The sequence below is a fragment of the Desmodus rotundus genome, chromosome 5 (assembly GCF_022682495.2).
Source record: "Desmodus rotundus isolate HL8 chromosome 5, HLdesRot8A.1, whole genome shotgun sequence".
Lineage (NCBI taxonomy): Eukaryota > Metazoa > Chordata > Mammalia > Chiroptera > Phyllostomidae > Desmodus > Desmodus rotundus.
Window position 1 is genome coordinate 58887207 of NC_071391.1, and position 19334 is coordinate 58906540.

Sequence of the window (19334 nt, forward strand, 5' to 3'; positions counted from 1 at the left end):
TCTGCTCAAACCAAATATTTACCAGGGTCACGTTTGCCCAAGAAAAGTTGCACAATATTTTCTCCTGCCAATCTAAATTTAAAAAGAGAGTAAAAGGACTTTCATCACTTCTAACCTCCACTGAACCCACCAAGCAGAGATCAGTGAGACTGACAGGGTAAGAGCGCTTAGCACCTCTGCTAATTGCGGTTGGATTTCCATTCTCTCTTAGCTGCAGCAGTCCAGGGAGCTAGCACTGAGTGTTCCTGGCTGGCTCGGCCAAACCGTGGGGCAACAAAAAATGTATATAACTTTCTTCCTATCTTCTAAGTTGTTCTAGCTGAACCAATGATCAATTAACAAAGACAGATTAACAGGAGAAAATGTACAAAGTTTATTACGGATGTACGTGCAGGAGTGCCATAAGATATAAGCCAAAAATGCAGTGGGCAGTTGAGGTTTATGTGCCATTCTGGACAAAAAGAAGGGGGTGTAGGGATCTGGGAATCCAAAGAGGAAGCCAGCAATTCATGGGTAGCAGAGAAAGAGTGAGCATGTGGCAAACAAATTCTTCCTGGGCATTTCAGAAACAAGGGGACACTAAAGGGGGAAAGGCTTCGTTAGATTTCTTCCTGTCTACCTCGATGTGCTAATTCATATGTGTGAAGGGGTTATGCTCAGGTTCCCCTCCAGAAGCAGGTTTTTCGTTGTGAATTCCTTTAGGCAGTAAGGGGGAGGGTCAAAGGTGCTTTCTGAGTCTTTTGTTTCTTAATTACCAGCTTAAAATCATTACATTAATACCTCACGAGGCACATTTTGGGGTGGCAAAATTTGGTGTCCCTCAAAGCCAGTGGACAAATGCTTTCTCCTTAGTCCAACTGATAGATCTGAGAAGTACTTTGTACTGCTTCTAGGATGGTCTTGGAACAAGCAATGAGCTAATAACACATATGTACTGTTCTTAGCCCTTTCCTACCCTTGCATCTGCAGCTAGAATCACACTCCCCATTAAAGTGTTGTCACATGAGACTTCTTCTCAGGTTCTGCCTTCTGGGGAGCCCAGGCTAAGATGTTTTATGAGAGAGCTATTATTATACCTGATGATAAATAATTTTGTGACTCACCTGGAGTCTCACAGATGGTGATCACCTGAGCTATCATCCTAATCATACCTTCTGACTTAAAATCTGGTAGTTGCTACCAGTTGCTACTGGATCACTTCTCAATGCAGTTGATAATTCAATGACTATTAAAGCAGTGGGTAGCTAGGGCCTTGTTAGTTCTAGTGTTTGACTTTAAGGTCAAATCTTGTTGTTGTTGTTTTTTCCTGGTAAAATCACAGGCAGAAAAATCAGATGCAGAAACATAAGAAAAAATAGGAGCTTGTTCTACTTTATACAACAGTATGGGAGGAAAATCCTAGGTACTGTAGGCAGCGCTTGGTTTCCCAGTAACTGTGAAGGAGTTCTATACAGACCCTAGAAATCAGAGTGTCAGAGTTTGAGAAAAATGATGCATTTCCCCCCGACTTTTAAAAATGAGATACCAAGGCCTGGAGAGATTAAGTTCTTCTCTAATTTCACAAGTTCATTAATGGCAAATATTTAAGTTGTGCCTAGATAATTTAAAGGATGGAGTAATTATGCTTTTGGTGAGTTTAAATACAGGTCTTTGGAGGAATCCGGGAATTTTCGACAGGCCTCATGAGAGCCCTTTCAAAAGTGTATTTCTGTGATTCTAAGTAATCATCACATCCAATGAATTAATTATGCCACATGATATTTTCCCAGTGCAGTACAGATGGCTTCATCATATTATTTTAGGCTCTAGTTAGAGATGATTCACTGGCATTTTAAAGGCATTGCTGCAACTGTTCCCCAGAAGAACTAGAGGATGATTCAAACTGCTGTGTATTGAAAATGCATCACTTATCTAGTGATGAGGCCCTTTGCATCTAAAAGGGCCAATCTGGAATGGATTTCTGGCAAGTTGGGTAGGAATGCGCACCATTTACACACAGCCAGGCAGCCCTTCCGAGCCTGGGCTGCAGTGGGCATGCTTGTGCCTCAGGATCTAGAAGTCTGTCTCGTTCTGTCTGCCAGCTTGACTCAGAGCTGAATGACAGAACGCTCTGTCAAAAGGGCCTGGGAACCGAGTCACAAAGATGGCCAGCTAGGAAGATGGGCAGAATAGCCCCCATTAAAATTTTTTTAAAAATTTAATTCTTGAATTACTTGACAGCTAGGCTTTCTCTGAACTAGCTGAATTAATTAATTACTGAATCTGCTGCTGTCCAGATTACATGATGAAATTACTTTGGGCTATAGAATTATTTTTGACATCAAGTTCATTCAACAAATATTTATTGAAGACAATATATGTTGGGCTCATTTTAGGTAGTAGGGTTTAGCTTCTACATGTTTATGTGTACCTTACCTTATTCCAAAAGGTAATTAGCCTTAGAACCATTGGTGGTGAAATGGCACGAGGTGGAGTCCGACCAGACCTTGGGTTCAGCAACCCTCGGTTCTTAAGGTCTAGCTGAGAGAGAATTCCGAGCCAAGACTCAAAAAGTATAAGATAAAGTTTATTTAGAAAGTCAGAGTTAGGAAAATTGAGCCAGCTGGGCACAGGCTCAGGAAACTAGTTACAGAGGCAAAGGAAGGACCCTTGCAGCTTAGGAGAAAGAGCGAGGCAAGGAAAACACACCCAGAGGAAGGGAGTGGGGAAAAGCACAGGCATGCTCCATAGAGAGAGCTTACCTGGGTCCTCCATCCTAAGGGCTTTTAAGAGTAGGGATTTTAGAAGAGGTCCCAGGGGGAGGATCTCAGTAGACTATTTAGTAGTTTTCCAGGTGGTCCTTTCAGGGTTGTAGTCTCCGCTGATGGGCCAGCACCAGGACAGGGGGTCATTAGTCAATGCAGCTTGTCCTGATATCAGCCATGGCATCACTTGTCCGGTTTTGCTGCTTTTCTGGGCCTGGAGGCGAAATACATCTGAGGCCTAGATGTATTTGATGCAGGTCAGAACCTTGTTGTCCTAGGGAGCATAATGCTTGAGGGTTATTCTCTGCCCGCCTTGTTCCCCCTCTAAGGGGGTCTAACCTGCATGACTAGCAACATACCAGGAAGTGAGAGGTCAGGGGAGAGTCCAAACTGCATGACCAGATATGAAAGGTCAGGGAGTCTAAGCCACAGGACCAGCAATATGTTAGGAGAGGAAACATATGGGCCTTGGGCGAGGTTCTTGTTTTCTCAGTTTTGCCCATCGGGAGGTACCCAGGGCTTTCTGCCCCAGTCACCTTCTGTACCTGGCCCACATCCTTGGCTCTGCTTGTGTCTGTGTAACTGGCTTCCACAGAACTAAATAACATAAGTGTGTTCCTCAAAGGACCCTCAGTATGGAGCTGACCGCAAAATGTAAACAGTGATATAGACATTATGATACAGTAGATAGCGGGAGAGCCTTTCTACCCAGGTGGTCAAGGAAGGTTCCCCAGGGGCTGGATACCTCAGAGAGTACTAGAGGATTGGTGTGATTACCTAGGTAACAAAGGGGAAACAGCTTTCCAGACAAAGCTACACATGCGAAGGTGGGGTGTATATGAATACAGTAAAAAAACAGCAAGCCCACTCAGGAAGACTGGTTTAAGGTGCCTCTGAGGGAGGTGCGGTTGATGAGGCTGAACGGGCAGGCAAAGCCAAGTCACAGGATGTCCTGTAGAAGCTTAAACATTATCTTAAATCTTTGGAGAGGAACAGAAAGGTTTTAAGTAGGGTAGTGATGTGTTGAGATCAATCACTGAACAGGCTGTTAGGTAGATTTATTATTACAGCATTTTCGTAAGAAGGCTTTTAAGTTCTATAGGTCTCTTCATACAAATCCTGCTAGCAAATGAAATAAGTGGAAACTGCTCCTACTCTAGAGCTGAAGGAAAGTCCATGAGAACTATGATTCTTCCCCCTACATCAGAGTACATTTCTTCTTATTTCATACAGGAAGGAGATGGAAATTAATAAGCAATAGTAGTGTCAGTACTTTTCACTGATGATGATGTTCTTCCCAACTTTTCCTCCATCTATTTCCTACCCAGCATCTCTGGTTGTCTCCTTTACACTCCATCTACACCTCCCTCCCACCCATCTGATGCCTGTCCTATGTGTGTTTAGCTGGTCTGTTCTTTCTCTGTCTCTCATTTAAACTCCCTAGTAGAGGTTCAGTACCAGTGCAACTCCAAGGCTTGCTTTACAAGTCTTACTCTCTTGGAAAATCAGCTTGCTTGGTCTAGATTATTGTCCCACAGGTGGATTCACATGCCGACTAATGCTAATACATAATCAGCGATCCTGAGGAAAATGGAGGAGAAAAGAAAATACCCTGAGGGATTGTTTTGTCGTGTTGTGGTGTGTTCACCTTTGGACCTCGGGTGGCAACAATGGATTGCTAATCCTTATTATTATTACCATTTTTAAAATCGTGGATTTGTGACACATTCCCATCCTCTGTCCATGCACACCCCTTGCGTGTTTGAAACAATAGAAGCCAATAAATACACGTGTATCTCCTATCCAGCATGGGAACTAGACCCTTGACCATAATTTACACCTATACGTGTAATTCTCCTTCACATCATTCTCATGCTTCACCTCATTTGAGATTTTATTCTCATTCTTTAAACAATGATACAAACAGATACACATAATACACATAAACCTGTACATATAATCCCTAAAAGTATATCATAAAGTTTATCTTTAGTAAGGTAAAGATAAATCTTATGTATCTTAGTGTATAATCTTTTTGGAATTTTTACCACTCGATCTTTTATTAAGATCCATAATTTTTACATACAGCTTCTGTTCATTTATCTTGACTACTGTATACTATTTAATTTTGAAAACATATTACATATTTATCCACTTTCCTGCAGATGGCTATTTGAATTGTTTCCAAGTTAAATCTGGTACCTGTACTAGTTTATATAAGCAAGTGTCCTTCTCAGATAAACGTTTAGAGAGAGAGCTGCTGGGTAGTAGAGTCTGCATGTTTTTTGTACAGATGGATGTATTCAAGTTAAAGGATTCCCTTTTATTTTTGGATTGTGCTCTTTTATGGCAACAAATGCAATTTATTTTATTAAATGATAGTAATTATAGATGGCAGTTGCTGTCTTTTAAAAAGTATCCACTTTTAGTAAAACTAACCTGGAAATTTGTTGGCAAGCTGTACTGCTCTGTGAAATTCTAGACCAGGGCACTCAGCGCTGGACCATACCTGAGCGAAGGCTGACTTTCACCCACATTGGTGAGAGCCATCATCACCGCGCTCATCTTGCTGGGCTGTCTTGAGGATTAATGAGGCAAATAAGGACACACACTGGATTACAATAATTGCTCAAGAAACCACAGTCCCCTGGCCACCTGGTGTTTGATGGTAACTTCTAAATGCCTGGGGCTATGCCGCAGGTTTGGCCATGCTTGCTGCAGCATTTAGGGGGCTTTCTGAAGGTGACAGCCCAGGGGAGCAGCCTTGCCCAGTGTTCGCTCTTTTCCTTTACCTGTTCAACGAACATTGTTGCACCCAGACTATGGAGTTAATGACTGAGAAGTAAAACGATTGTTTTATTTCTTTTGAAAATATGTGGGAAGCAAGCCAAGGCACAACAGGCATCACAGAATCGATCATCTAGGACCTCGGGTCTTTGGTCTGCTTCACAGTTTACCTCCCGGAAGACACAGACATGGAGCTAGTCAAACGGGGAGATGGAGGGAGGCACCAGAAGAGGGAGGAAGCTGCCAGTTTATTAAAGGGAAATGAACTTCCTTCCAGTCCCCAGGCCAAGAGACACCTCCCTTAGGGAGCTCTGTGGTGGTCTTCCCTGGCTGGGCACTGGGACCCAATGGGTATGGAAACAAATTTAGATTCACATAGGAAATAATTTGGATATGGCAATGCCAGGACATCCAGACTTCATTCCCACGCATAGGTCCGATCCATCAACTGCATGTCCATTTGTTATTTAAATAATTTAACAAAATACTATTTCATAAACTTTAATGGCTCTTACCCTTTGTTTGCATACAAAAGGAGGATTTTTACAACTTGCTTATAATAGTTGGTTCTTCGCAAGCAGATTTAAGACAGAGCTCCATATTGATGCTGGGGTGTTTCTGCCGGCAGGGCTGGGGTACGCACATAGCAGGTGGGAATGTCTCATAGGCAAATTTATGTACAGTTGACCCTCGATCACCATGGGTTTGATGCACATGTCCACGCATATGCCAATTATTTTTGATAAATACAGTAAATGTATTTTCATTATGGTTTTATTAGTAACAATTCCTTTTTTCTAGCTTACTTTATTGTCAGGATACAGTTAATCAATCAACCCTAACAGGGGTGTCTTCCCTTTTGGCATCACTGGGCCACACTGGATGAAGAAGAGTTGTCTTGGGGCACACATTAAATACATTACCACACGTAATCACAAAAAAATCTTGTATATTTTAAGTAAATTTATGATTTTGTGTTGGGCCGCATTCATAGCCATCCTGGGCTGCATGCAGCCCGTGGCCACAGGTTGGACACCCCTGCAGTTTGTTATCAGTACAGCTTCTCGTAAACAATAGGCTCTTTATTAATCATTAAGTTTTGGAGGAGTCAATTATATGTGGACTTCCAGTTGTGCAGGGGGTCAGTGCCCCAGTCCCCGCACCATTCAAGTGTCAACTGTACTTCAAAAACCAACATACACTTTGTGTTTACTATGTGCCAAACCCTCTCCTGGACAGAGAATAGAAGCACGAGTAGGACACTCCTTCCTTTCATGAAATTATGGCTGATGGTGGAGGTAGACAACTTACCAAACAACGATAACACAGCTATTAATTATAAAAACATTATGGGCAGGTGTGGGGGAACACAAAAGAGTGGCGGCCCACTCGCTGAGGATAGGCAGGGAGCCATCACATGGATAAGGTGCCACGTAGGTAGGACCTTGAAGCACAGGTGGGATATTTCCAAGTGGAGAAGGAATTCCTGAGAGAGGAAACCATTTGAGAAAAGCACGGAACTGAGAAAATTCAGGGCACATCCCAAGATCGATGTCGTCTTCACTTGTCTCACAACTCAGTGCTCTTTTCCAGCTTATTTCCCTCCTGCCATGCTCTGTGAGAGTGCAGATTAAAAGCATCAGATTATACACGTGAAGTACGCAGGGCCTGTGATATAGACACTGGCCAGTCAACGGTGACTGCCGTAATGATGAGGCTGCTAATGCAAGTCTGCTACCTGTCCCAATCGAGCTCCTTTACCATACCAGGAAACTCAGACTCTTGAAGTTGTTGGCTCAGTGAGGTACCATAATTTCTGAGAAAGAATTTATCTGTATGAGGTATCAGTCAGGAAAAAGAGCATTATTGGGTATACTTTGTGTCAGGCTTGAGAGGTAAGAAAAGATAATCTGCTACAAAACTGGCATTGCTGACTAGGTCAATGCCTGCTTTATGGCCATTGTAACTAGATGAAAATTTGACATAAGAGAACCTACACTTTGCCCCTGCCAGTGGTGAAAGGAGCCGGCATCTGAAGGTTACACGTGGGCTGCAGACGATGATGACGAGAACAGCTAACCTGTACTGAACATGTTACGTGGTAGGGGCACTGAGAGGGCTACATGTGTTATCGTGTTTGATCCTCACCACAAACCTATGAGGATGGTATTCTTGTGATTATTATTACATCCATTTATAAGAAACTGAAAAGGTAATGTAATTTCTGCAAGACTACTAATCTTTTCAATGCTAGACATCAGGATTTGAGCCCAGATGCATCTGGTTCAGCACTTGGTCTTCGCCTCTACCAACGTGATATTAATTACTACCATCATTTATTGAGCTTGCAGTAAGTAGCAATTAGGCAAAAGCATAGTAAATTACTCTTTTTAAAAGTTTTTATTTACTGATTGTTTTTAGAGAAGGAGAGGAAGGGGTGGGAGAGAGAGAGGGAGAAATTTGTTTTTCCACTTATTTATGCATTCACTGGTTGATTCTTGTATGTGTCTTGATTGAGGACTGAACCCATAACCTTGGCATATTGGGATGAAACTCTAACCAACCGAGCTACCCGGCCAGGGCCATAAATTACTCATATCCATTTTATGGATAAGTAAGTAACCTCAGGGAAGTGAAGTGACTTGTCCAAAGGCACATGGTGGTGGTATTAGAAAGTAGCCCAGGTCTGCCAGACTCCAAAGCCTATGCTTTTGCCATTGACCCATACAGCCTCTCATTTCGATCCATGATCTGTCTTCTGTGGTTGACCAAGGTCAAAGAACAACCTTCAGCAACTCTCCAAATATGCCCTAAGCCTGCATATTTGAAACATCCTGATTAATGCATCCACAGTTTCTGCCTGTCTTCCAAGCCAGCATTTGGAAATCTCACATACTGCTGTAGCATCAGACATAGGTCTTCCTCCTGCTACACAGGTCAGAGTACTTAGAAACCAGGTTCTCTTAGGACAAGCATCTCAGATCAAGGCTTCAAGACACTAAATGATGCTCTTCCCAGTGCTATTTATTTCTCTTCCTTTCTGCCAAGCATTTCACTCTTACAGGGCAATCGTTAGATAACATTCATTAGCTTTCTTACAATTGCATCTCCTCTTGCTGACTAAATTCCAAACATCGAGCTTCAGATTCGGGCTGAGAAAACCCTGCCCTTGATGCTGTCTCCTGAAGGCTGGGCTGTCAAGTGTTTCAGTTTAATTGGGAAGAGAAGATTATATACAGAACCAGACTTCCATTCTCCATTTTTCAGAGGACTTAGGGATCTTTCCAAGCCTATAACATATGACTCAAATCTGAGGAAAAGTGAGTTTAAGCTACTATCTACCTAAATCGGAAAGCCCTCAAGCCTCAATCTCTAATCATAACTAACATTAGAATTAATTTCCACTTTTCTCAGCTCTGCTCTTTGAATGTAGGGGTGGCCCCGTGACCCGATTTTAGCATAGGCTGATGAACGGTGATGGCTCTGCAGCTCATTGTGATGTGCGTATATGTGTGCACACACACATTGGCTGGAAAGGCTGTGGATAAGGATGTGCCCCATTATGTTGTGAGCAACTTAAGAGTCTTACTCATCTTTATGATAACATTATTACAAGGTTTAGCCTTGGAAATGTTAAAAAATATTTGCTAAATTAACGTGCCCAAGATCTGAAGTAATTCTCTTTCCAGCACAAGAAAAGACACATGTCAAAACAGATGTGTGAATTTTTTTTCATTAAACTTGTGATGTAAGAAAAAATATTATCACAAATTTAACATTTCCTGAGGTTACTGCCTCAATATTTACCAAACACTGATTCCTGCTGCGAGTCAGGCATGTTCCAAATGTGAGTAAGACAGAGTTGCTCCTCTGAAGGGCCTTGCAATCTTCTAGGGAGACGGCCCCCGGACACATAAATCTTGTGAAGTAAGGCAGGTGCTGCAGTTAGAAGTGTGTGCGATGCTGTGACGAATGGCTCCCGGTAGGAGAGTCAGAAAGCACTTCAAAGAGACCAGAGGGCGGAGGAAGGAGGAATATAGTCTTGGCAAAAGAAACAAAGGAAAAAAAGTGAGACATGTTCCAGCCACGTCCAACATCAGGGTCTCCTGGGCACAGAGTTTTTGGAGGAAGAAGAGCAGGCTGGGGCCAGGTTTTGAAGATTTTTATCATTAGAGAAGTTCAAAATAATCTTTGATCAATGAGTATCAAATATTTTTTTTTTTAGTAATGAAAATCCCCAATGACCTGGTATTCCAAGCCCTTCCTTTCCATTCAAGAAAGCGTGGCATAATGCCACGGGATGAGTGTGTTCTTATATTAATAATAATTTTGGATACGCTATAATAAAGAAAAGTATTCTCAAGCTTCCAAATTCAACTCTGTTTAATAACAATGACTTGTGATGGTCTTTACCTTCCTCCACCCCCTAAAAACTATTGTGTCCTGTGACTCTGGGGAGTATATGATGAGAGAGGTCCCTAGTAGTGGTTTCATGTGATCAGTTATAAGTTTAGAACCATGGGAAAACCCAGCAATTATCCTATCTTGTCACCAACTCAGGGGCTGTTTAATTTAAAGACATTGGTAATGAAAGGTCATTTACACTGACTCTTTGCTCCATCCTCAAAAATGTGGGAGCTTTTGATTGGTCTGGTTTTTTTGGTTTTTAAACTTTCTATTTGTAGCAGGCTGGGATTTTGTAGACCTTCCCTTGGCCAGACTGCCTTTGGAGAGATGTTTGTGCAGGATACATCCTGTTTTGTTGCTGTTGTTTCAAATTGATCGCCCCACCTTGGTAAAAAGTCACCAGTCTAGCAATTAAGAACTGCTGTGCTCACTTGTTATTAGCTGAAGTTCCATACTGAGAAAATTGCATTTTTACTTGGCTTGAGTTCTATTCCTGAGTGATGCTCAAGTTAAGAAGCAGGTGTGCCTGGTAGCATTTAATGCTGGCAGAGGATAAAGTTCTGTAAGGGAGACGGCCCACGTAAACTGAATTCAAGTGAATTAAGAATTTTCATTTCTTAATGTATTTTCATTTTCTCTTCCTCACTTTCAGTGGGACTATGATTTAATTTTTTGTAATTTGTTACCTGGATTGTTGCAGTAGCCTCCGAACTGGTCTCCCTGACCCAGCTTGAGTGCTCTTCCAGTCAACTTCTGCAGAACCGTCGGACTGATCCCCCAGCAGACACATCTCGTCACTCCCCTTTAATAAAGCCTGTACTGGAAAATCCATTTCTTATAGGTTAAAAATGAAAGTTCATGAATCTTTCTGCCAGTCTTTCTGCCAACCTGAACTATTATTCAGGGTTCCTTCAACAAACCAATCTCTTTCTGTCTGCCATGCATTTGAATATATTGCTCTCTCAAATATGTTGCTTTCTAAAATGGCTCTCTGCCCCCACTGACTTTATTCTTAAACTTAAGTTGAGATTTTAAGATGCAGTTCAATAATCTCTTTGCCTTTGAAACTTTCTAATGAATTCTAGGTGAGGTTTTAGTAGCACTCATTCAGTCAGTCAGTGTCTGTTAAGTGTCGTCTTTGTGCCAGGCATTTCTCTCTGCTGGGAACACAGAGATGAACAAAAATTCCTGCCCTCATTCTCTTTACATTCCAGCATAGATCATATAATAAAGACAAGAATCAAATACATGAATATGTAACTGCCAATAGTGAAAGTGCATGAAGAATAATAAATTGAGATCTATAAACAGAGCTCTTTAATTGGGGGAAGGTTTTTATATATTCTTTATTTATAGACAGGATACATTACTTTGGGAAATTGTTTCATGTGTTTTAATTATAGCTCCTTTGAGGTAATGAATGTTATTTACTTTTGTCATCTTTCATCCCTCCTGGAAAATACTCAATAATTATGTCCTGATTGATAATATGCAAATGTACATGAATAGGTGAACAAATGAATTATCCTAAGCCATGTTTTATTTTCAATTTATTAGATATAAAAATTCTCTGTTAAGTAATAAGCGAAATATATTGTACTCCTAAGATTTCTTAACAAATACTGGAGCTCTGGCCAAAGACAAAATATCTTTACCTTCAGCACATGGATTAGAATCATACATGTGGGCCACTTAATATTCAAGATTTCTTCAAAAAAGAGATGGAGCCTCTATTTAACCAATCTATGTTCTATAATTTCAAAAAGAGATTCTTTTACTTCCTCAGAAAATTTATTTATACCAGTTTTGTGAATTTCTTCAAACCAAGATTTTTTTTTTTAATTTTAAGTATAGTTGGTATGAAATATATTAGTTTAGGTGTACAATGTAGTGATTCAACATTTAAATACCTTACAGTGTGATCACCACACTAAGTCTAGTAATCATCTGTCACCGTGCAAACTTATCACAATATTATCGACTATATTCCCCTTCATACTTTTTCTCAGTCCTCCATCAGTTTGATCTTCATTTCCCTGAGTTTTTTTTCTTTGTTCATTGTTTTTAGATTTCATGTAAGTGAAATGATACAGCATTTTTCTCTTCAAGACTTATTTTACTTGACATAATACCCTCTAGGTCCATCCATGTTGTTGCAAATGGCAAAACTTCATTCTTTTTTATTGCTGAATAATATTCCAGTATGTGGAATATACACCTATATACATATTGTATATATGGTGTATGTTTTTTACAGATTAAAAATGAAAGTTCATGAATCTTTCTGCCAGTCTTTCTGCCAACCTGAACTATTGTTAAGTGTTCCTTCAACAAACCAATCTCTTTCTCTCTGCCATGCATTTGAATATATTGCTCAATGTGTATATATACACATTGTATGGATATATGTGTATGTATATATTGTATGCATATGTATGTGTATATATACACATGCACAATATATACGGGGTCTGGTGGAAGGTAGGCTTGCTGGAGTATGGATAGTAGGGCACGTGAACCTCTCACACAGATGGGCAGCAATTTGAACATTCACCTAAAATGTCATGTGCTATGCTTGAGTGTGATATTGTTATGTCACAGAATTACATGCTTATAAGTGTGTAATAAAAGATTTTGTAATAAAAAGGACATTACTTGTGCTGGACTCTGTACACATACACATATATTTTTAAAAATTAGTGTTTTACTTTCTTCAGATAAATACCTACAAGTGAAATTGCTGGATCATGTGATAAATCTGTCTTCAGTTCTTTGAGAAATGTTTATACTGTTTTCTCTAATGACTGTACCAGTTTCCAGTCCCGCCAAGAGTGCTCAAGTTTCCTTCTCCTCATGTCCCCACCAACGTGTTAGTTTTTGACTTTTTGATAATAACCATTGTAAGTGCGAGGTGACATCTCACTGTGGTTTTGATTCCCCTTTCCCTAACGATTGGTGATGGTGCCCATCTCCTCATGTGTCTGCTGGTCACCTGCGTGCCTTCTTTGGAGAAGTGTCTCTATGTCCTCTGCCCAGTTGTGTAAGTTTCTTACATATTTTAGACATCCACCCCTTTTTGGGTATTTCATTTGCAAATACATTCTTCCATTCAGTAGGTTGTCTTTTTGTTGTGTTGATGGTTTCCTTCACTGTATAGAAGCTTTTTCATTTGATGAAGTCCTATCTGTTTACTTTTTATTTTGTTTCCCTTGATTGAGGGAATATATCCAGGAAGATATTACTAGGACTGACGTTGAATAGTTTACTACCTGTGTTCTCTTCTAGAAGCTTTATGGTGTCAGGTCTTATGTTAAAGGCTCATTTCATTTTTAGTTTATTTTTGTATATGGTATAAAGGAATGGTCCAGTTTCATGTTTTTGCATGTATCTGTCCACTTGTTGAAAAGACTGTCATTTCTTCATTGTACAGTCTTGAATCTTTTATCATAGATTCATTGACCATATATGTGATGGTTTATTTCTGGGGTCTCTATTTTGTTTCATCGATCTATGTGTGTGATTTTGCGCCAGTGACATACTGTTTTAATCATCATAGTTTTGTAACATAGTTTGAAATCAGGGAGCAAGATACAGCCAACTTTCTTGTTCATTCTTAGGATTATTTTGACTATTTGTGGCCTTTTGCGATTCCATGCAAATTTTAAGGTTTTAAACCAAGATTTTATTTTAAAACGATTTTCTGAGAGAAGCAAAGTAATCTTTAAAGTTTGGAAGGATCTTTATGGTAAAGAGATATTTAAAATGATATAATTATATGACCAGAGCACTGTATAAAAGTCTATCCTTACCGTGTATGATTAGTGCCTGGTTCTAGGTTATCCATGAACTCACTCTAACAGATTGATCAAATCTTTTATTCATCTACATCTCAGTTTCTTCATTGGACAATAGGTAACTGTAAGTCTTCAACCTATCATTGAGCCCCCAGGACCTTCTTCTTTCCCTATATTTCTATGTGGATCTATTGAAAGCTCCAACTGCGACCAGTGGCACATTCTAAAACAAGAAGAGATCAGAGTATAGCACAGAACAAGGCAAGTGTCCCCATAGGGATTAGTTGTTAATATATTGTTTGTCCTGGTTGGTTTTATTTCTGCTGAACAAGGCATAGTACTTGGATACCTGGACAGGTAGGCCAGGCTGTGGTATGGGTGGCAGCCTCTGCAACCATGTCCAGCCGGTGTTGCCTGGGGCACTGACAGGAGGTGCACTGCCCTCATGCTGAGCCCTACTCCTTGGTTGAGCCCAGCAGCTGCCCAGGCCCCACGTGCCCTCACCTCTCTGGCCAGGATCCCACAGATATGACCATGCAGTCTCCTCCTGACCTGGGGTTTGCTTACAGGTCTTCTTCATGGAAGAGATGGCCTCCAGTAAAAGACTCTAGGAAAGCAGCCAGGTCACTCTCCTCCCTGACAGGTGTGTCTAGGTGAAGGTGTGGCAAGAAGGTGAGGACTCTGAGCTGGTTGGAGCCTGCCGCTTGCGCAGCAGGACCGCTCACTGCAGGCACCCTCCCTGCCCACCACTATGGCAGGTGAGCCAATCCTCGCAGGGATTTCACACTGATGCTCCCTGCCCCCTGCGCTAGTTCTAATTCTAGAACTTCCACCTTATCTGCCTCATGACCAGGCCAGTGGCACCAGTACCATAAAACACCAGCACTCTTCCCACCTGAGTCTAATCACTCTTAGTGGACCCAATAGCATCCATCCTTTTCTCCATCCACCACGGGGTAGGCAGGAAGCCGTGATTCCTAACCAGGTGTGGGGCTCCTGGCTCTCCAGCAAGGTTCTCTGGTCACACACTCTCTCGAAGCATAGGTCAACTTCTAGGTTATTAAGGCTGATGGTATCTGGTGGGGCACACCAATCCCAGGTAAAGAAAATGAAAGTGATAGTTAAAAAAGAGGAAGAGTGTTCCATCTCCTACCCAGGATAAAGCTCCAGCCTAGTACCAAGGAAAGGCCTTCTGCTAGCATGGACATGTGTGTGCATTTCCATCACCTGTGTGCTCCAACAGGACTCTGCTGCTTGATGGCCCTTAGAACTCAAAAGGGGCCTGCAGAGGCAGGAGTGGCACCTTTTCCTGCTCAATGGTCTGTTGGTTGTGACCCAAGTCAAATATAACAATTTTAAGACGAAAAATAAAATCAAGTGATTTGTGGACAGCAAGCTGTGCAGATGAAGTGGGAGAAGCCATACTGACGCCATGAGATTGTTAGTCCTGGGCTGGCCCACGGTGAACTTCAAGGCCACTTTCAGTTCCCTAGAGCAGAAGGACAAATGGCTCTCTCTCCTTCAGGGACACATCAGTCTAGAGAAAGAGAAGGACAATCCAAAGAGCATTCCCCTCAAAATCTTCATGAAAGTCATTGGGAATTGTGCCTGCTCTAAAACTGTAGCAATAAGGAATTCAGATACAGCAAGTGACGTTATCAGTATGTCACTACCCATGCTAGGGATGACCAGCTCCGAGAGAGATCACCAGTCCTGGGTCAGTTCTGGCAAAGATGAGGCACCGTATTCACGTACCGGGCATACATAAACCTACAGAATTAAAGTGAGCCATCTTCGAGACACTGCACTCCTGACACAGTGTCATAAGCATATATTTGTGATACAATTTTTCCTATATGTCAGCCGGGCAACCGCTCAGCTAGCTGCCAGCTGAGCAACCTGGCATCAAGAATAGACAAGAGTCACATACAGTAACTATGTAATTCACTCTGCTTTTATTGAATGCAGGTTCACTCAAAGTAGAACATTAACATACATTAATATCCTACTCATACTCTAACAATCTAAGAGAAATATAATACCCCCCCCCCAGCAATCAGTGGGGAATAACGAACCTGAGTCCCAGAGTCTCAGCCTGCAGGTCTGGGAGACAGCACAGTGGGCAAGGCAGTTGTCAGCCTCTTGCAAGGAAGGATCTCTGCAGCCAGGTGGGCAGCAGGCCAGAGCCTCCAGCGGCTGATGCCAAGGGAGATCAGCGTGGCGTGGGGCAGCACTCTGGTGTGTGGAGCTCGGCTGTCTCAGCAGTGGTCTGGAGCCTGCCTCAGTTATGCCTTGGAAGTAGTGTACTCCACCCATCTGGGTCTTTTTGATGTCTTGGCACCCCTGATGGCAAGTGGGAATCTGCCCAGGAGCCTATCTATGGGTGGTCCCACTCTGCAGACAGGGCTGTTCTGGTCACATGTGTAGGTATCTTAGGTGTGTCTCCTTCCCAGATGTGTCTGCTCTGACTTAGGTAGTTTCCCTCTTGAACCAAAGTATCATGGCTGATTGACAGCCATTTTGGTTGACATGAGTGACTCCACTTTGTTTTATATACTTTATGCTGTCTTGATCAGACCAATGCCATTTTATTGGTTCTGCTCTCCACACACAGGGATCAGAGGACTCCACCGGCCCTCCCAACCTCTGAGAGCCCTTCTCATGGAACAGCTGCCCCGGCAGATGCAGTGCTGGTTCACCCTGAAGCCCAGCCACCTGGCTGCAGCCCAGCAGCTGAGTGACTCAGGTCAGGAGACATTTAAAAGGAGAAGATATAAAGTGGGCCTTTTAACTCGCCCATGTTACAACCTCTCCTATGCCAGGACAGCTCTTTGGATGCTCTCTGCCAAATATCTGAGAATGACAATCTGCCCAAGCCTGTCTCCAATACACAATTCTTTCTTAATCGGAAAGGACCCCTCACAAAAGCCATCTTCAGCCAATGTGAAGTCTTGCAGAGAGCTGAAAGAGAAACTGAATTCTGGAGTTGAAACATACCTGGGCTCTGAATCTATTTGTTTTGAAGAATTTTCTACAAGATATTCCTGGAAATATTTTCTCATCAGATTTCTATGGTCACTGGGTCTGTGTAATGGATCAGGGAATGATGAAGAGAAATAAATACAATTAAAAGGCTGGTAGACAATATCCAAGAGCCAATGTCGTTCTCTTAAGGTAACTTTTCTGGGTATTATACAACATAGAGCAACATTCCTCATCCAATCAGATAACTACATTTAATTCAAAGGTGTGTATGGCTCCAAGCATTCTTTGGCTTCCTACATCCCCCAGCCCAAAACTAGAAAATGAATTTATAAAAGGTTATTCTGCTTACTCAATTTCTGTTTGAAAATGTCTGTAGAATATTTGAAGAAGAAATCACCCCCCTCTTTGGAGAGGTTTCAGTGAGATATGATACTAGAGAGAATGCTCCAATACCTCTTGATTATAAATGACTGACTTCTCTTATGACAGCCTGGAAAATGAGCTGAATGGGGTTGCTGATGCTCTGTGTAGGGATTTTGTAAAGAACCTTAGTCAGGGGAGCAGAAGCATGGACTCTGCCTTACCCCTTAGTGACAATGACCTAGACCAGCATGAGGAGGAAGGTCATTTAACCCTGAGTGACTCTGACTTAGACCATTCTAATCATGAAGACATTCAAATGCAATGACCCCTGGCATCTGTCTGTGACCGTTACAGTACTGTACAGAAAGGCCCCGCTGCAGCACCATGCTGGGCTCCATGTGGCTTGACCACGCCCAGCTATCTGTCCACAGCTGCAGCCAATGCTCTGAAAAGCCCGAGGGGAAGACGGCGCTGCTTGGAGTCCAGCACCATGTATCTAGATCAAAGCTTTCCTCTCTCAGGCAGTTTTACCAGAAAAAAACTATGCAAGTCCAGCTGTGATGCAATTCTCTCACAGAAGGATGAGGACCATCTGAAGCATAATCAGCCCCTGCAGGAAGAGGGAAAAACATATTTTAAACAGAGTTTAGTTATAGGCACTGACATCAAGAACAAATGCCACTAGTAAAAATGCTAAGAAGAAAGGCTTGTTTGTAGATGAAGGAAACCATGTGAAGCTTCTCCCTAAATCCAAGCCAGTGGCCATTTCTGTGGCGTCTTATAGTCACATGTCCTCACATGATCATTCCTGGAACCAACCCATTGGTTCAGATACATTTGCACCCCCCCCCCCCGACACACACACACACACACACAGCAGATATCCTCAGGCATTCAAAAACGCAGGGGCTCTGCGCACAGCCCAACATTGATGATGAACCCTGCAAACTGAGCTGTCTCAGGAAGATATTTTCAAAGAAACAAAATAAAACTAGATAACGGTCTAGTGATTACCAGAGGGAAAGGGAGTTGGGGGAGGTAGAAGGTAAAGGGGGGAGGAACGGTGATAGAAGCAGGCTTGACTTTGGGTGGTGAACACACAATGCAGTATACAGATGATATGTTATAGAAATGTACACCTGAAACCTACATAATTTTATTAACCAACGTCACCTCCAATACATTCAATAAAAATTATTTTTAAAAAATACTAGCTAAGACGTTGGTCACTTGCCTGGAGAGGAGGATTATCTCAAGTAGCATAAATCTTTGCAAATGGAGGGGCAAAGGCTTATTAATCAGAGTTTGGTCATGGGGATCGAGGTGGCAATAGTAGGACCACGAACCAAAACACTGAGAAGTTGTTACCCTCAGGATTAAGCATTTGCTCGACCTCCCCAGGCGCTTCCCCATCTGGCTCAGCAGTGAGCTAGCTCCCAGGACAGTGCTTTCTCTCAGATAGCTGAACGTTCCTTGTTTACACCCACTGAAACTTCCTCTCCCCAATAGATTATACTTTTTAGGCTCAAAGAAAGCAAGAAATTTCTCCTGACTCTTGCAGTTCCAATGCCATTTCTGGAAGGCCTGGTACCTCTTGTAAGTGGACCAGCAGCTGCCTGGCTTACACAAAAACAAAAATGATACCATAAACTGTCGTTCACGAATGCATTCTGCAACTTTTCACCGGAGCACAAGGTTAAGAAATGGCATAGTCAGTTTGAACAACTGGTCCCTCCGAAGAAAGCAAAGGCGTCCAGATCAAGAGAAAAAATAGCATTTCTAAAAGTACCCGCAAATCACCACCTCATGCTTCTGGTGTTCCAGAAGCCAACTCACTGCAGGAGAAAAGAAAGCCATATCCCTAAGGGCAACTGAAGGACCTGGAGCTCTGTAGACAGCTCAGTTAGTGACAGAAGGACTTGGAGCTCAGACAGCCCAGTTAGAGGGAAGGGAAGGACTTGTAGTGGTGTAGACACCCAGTTAGTGACAAAGGAAGGACTTGGTGCTGTGCAGACACCCCAGTGTGAGGCAAGGGAAGGAACGGGAGCTATGCAGACAGCCCAGTTAATGACAAATGAAGAACCTGGAGCTCTGCAGACCATAGAGCAGCAACCAAAGGACTTTGAGCTGCACAGACAGCCCAGTTAGCAATAAAGGAAGGACTTGGAGCTGCATGGACAGCGCATTAGTAAAACAAGGACACAGAGCTGTGCAGACAGCCCAGTTGGAGGCAATGGAAGGACCTCACATTGTG

At 42.3% G+C, this 19334-nt stretch overlaps 2 pseudogenes; both read left to right on the forward strand.

Annotated features, from left to right (window-relative positions):
- LOC112315878 (rho GTPase-activating protein 20 pseudogene) overlaps positions 1–15626 on the forward strand; it is a 41339-nt pseudogene extending 25713 nt beyond the window's left edge.
- Positions 15627–15931: 305 nt separating this feature from the next.
- On the forward strand, positions 15932–18945 carry LOC139440261 (rho GTPase-activating protein 20 pseudogene; annotated as a pseudogene).
- Positions 18946–19334: the final 389 nt, after the last annotated feature.